The sequence below is a fragment of the Poecilia reticulata genome, unplaced genomic scaffold, assembly GCF_000633615.1.
Source record: "Poecilia reticulata strain Guanapo unplaced genomic scaffold, Guppy_female_1.0+MT scaffold_240, whole genome shotgun sequence".
Lineage (NCBI taxonomy): Eukaryota > Metazoa > Chordata > Actinopteri > Cyprinodontiformes > Poeciliidae > Poecilia > Poecilia reticulata.
This window is the reverse complement of record NW_007615030.1, coordinates 107,348-109,025: the sequence shown is the minus strand read 5'-3', so window position 1 is coordinate 109,025 and position 1,678 is coordinate 107,348. Positions and strand designations below refer to the sequence as shown.

Here is a 1,678-nt window from a genome sequence, read left to right as displayed (position 1 = left end):
CTGGGTACCAGCTCATGAAGGGGTTAAAGAAAATGAAAAGGCAGATAAATTAGCAAAAAGGGCTTTAGAAATGACAATAACAATAATTCCTTTTGGGAAAGGGGAAGGGAAATCCTGTATTAAAAATAAAGAAATAAAAGAACGGCAAAAAAGAAAGGGAGATTATATAAAGTACAAAAGTCGGTATTAATTAGAAATATTAATGAGAGAAACAGAAGGGAAGAAATAAATATGACCAGATTAAGAGTAGGTCATACCTATTTAAATGACACCTTATATTTAATAGGGAAGAAAAGTAATGATAAATGTGAAGGATGTGGAGAGAAATAAAATGTAGAACATGTATTAATGAACTGTGGAACATATGAATCTGAAAGGGAGAATCTGAAAAGAATGGTTGGAAGGACAGGAATGGAGTCTTAAAGGAATATTAGGAAATTAAGGAAACATAATGGAGATTTATAGATTAAGGAAAGCTTTATTTATTTTTCTTAAAAATACAAGATTAATAAATAGAATTTAATAGATGTAAAGAAATGTTGTTATACACTCGTGTACAGTAGGTGGCGGTGAGAAGAAGAAGAGCACGTGGAGCGAGGCCAGTTGCTTTGTTTGTTTCTTACAGAAAGCAGTCTGTCGTTTTCTTAATGTCGAAACAAGTGTAGGGTGAGATTTCGTATTGTATTTTTTATTACATGTGATGTTCTAAACTCTTAAAAATACTCGCATCTTCTTTGATTTTTTCAGACCTGAAAAATGGCCAAGCCGTACCAGCCAGACCTCAGACCACGGTGCCGAGGAGCTCTGAGTCCACCAGGACCAAGAGAAATTCAGTAAGTTATGATTTCACATTTAGTGAATAGTGAACATTCACATATTTGTAAGGAAACTGATCTTCCGGTTATTTTATTTATTTTGTTATAACGCAGTACAGCAAGGCAGAGTGTGGTAAACAGTAGAGATCTACAAAATGGCGGATGGAGGACGGATGTGAGGACGAAGCCATGAAGCCGGTATGTATAATCACTGCRTTGATTCCCGAMTGTACAATGGCTGGTTGAGAATAATTTTAACTTATTTACTTATGTATTTTTGAGAAAGCGATATATTTGCCACAATATTTTTTTAATTTTACATTTATTTCCACAGACTCCACAGAATGATTCACGTTTGTGTCAATCAGACTCTTCAGGAACGTTCTGAYGTCCGTGATGAGGACAGAGATGCAACTGTGTGTGAGTATCTACCATTTTAGAATGTTGATGATATTTTATGCTTCAATATTGTTTATGTACATAATGTAATTATGCTATGTATTGACAATGCACAAAAATGTTTTCCAGCTGCATCCAGGACCTACAGCCAGTCATCCAGATGTAGCTCAAGAAAGAAGCAGGTAAGATTTATTACTAATCTAGAGATGTCACAATTCCTTGAATGATTAAAGTACTGTGATTTATTAAAATCCATCAAAGCAAATTATCTGCCTCAGAGTTTAATTCTTTTTTTCTTCCAATTGTTTTCTCTTTTTCATTAAAGTTTTTAATTTTCTGTAAGAATGTATTAATGTGTTTTTTTGTGTTTTAGTTTTTATGTCTTATGTGTGCATACTAAGCTGGAAGTTGCCAAACACTGTAGTTTCATAATGACTAGAAGATGCCTGTAGCTCATAATGATT

General features: G+C 33.8%; 1 protein-coding gene and 1 long non-coding RNA gene across 2 annotated transcripts in view; one reads left to right on the top strand and one right to left on the bottom strand.

Annotated features, from left to right (window-relative positions):
• Positions 1–1,382, top strand: part of LOC103460421 (uncharacterized) — a 10,108-nt gene extending 8,726 nt beyond the window's left edge. Inside the window, exons 2-4 of the long non-coding RNA XR_532926.2 lie at positions 748–1,013; positions 1,150–1,235; positions 1,344–1,382. This is a non-coding gene — a long non-coding RNA (uncharacterized LOC103460421). The remainder of the gene's footprint in view (positions 1–747; positions 1,014–1,149; positions 1,236–1,343) is intronic.
• The window catches only part of pot1 (protection of telomeres 1 homolog), a 58,007-nt gene that overhangs the window by 36,496 nt on the left and 19,833 nt on the right, over positions 1–1,678 (bottom strand). The gene's annotated exons all lie outside the window — the stretch shown is intronic.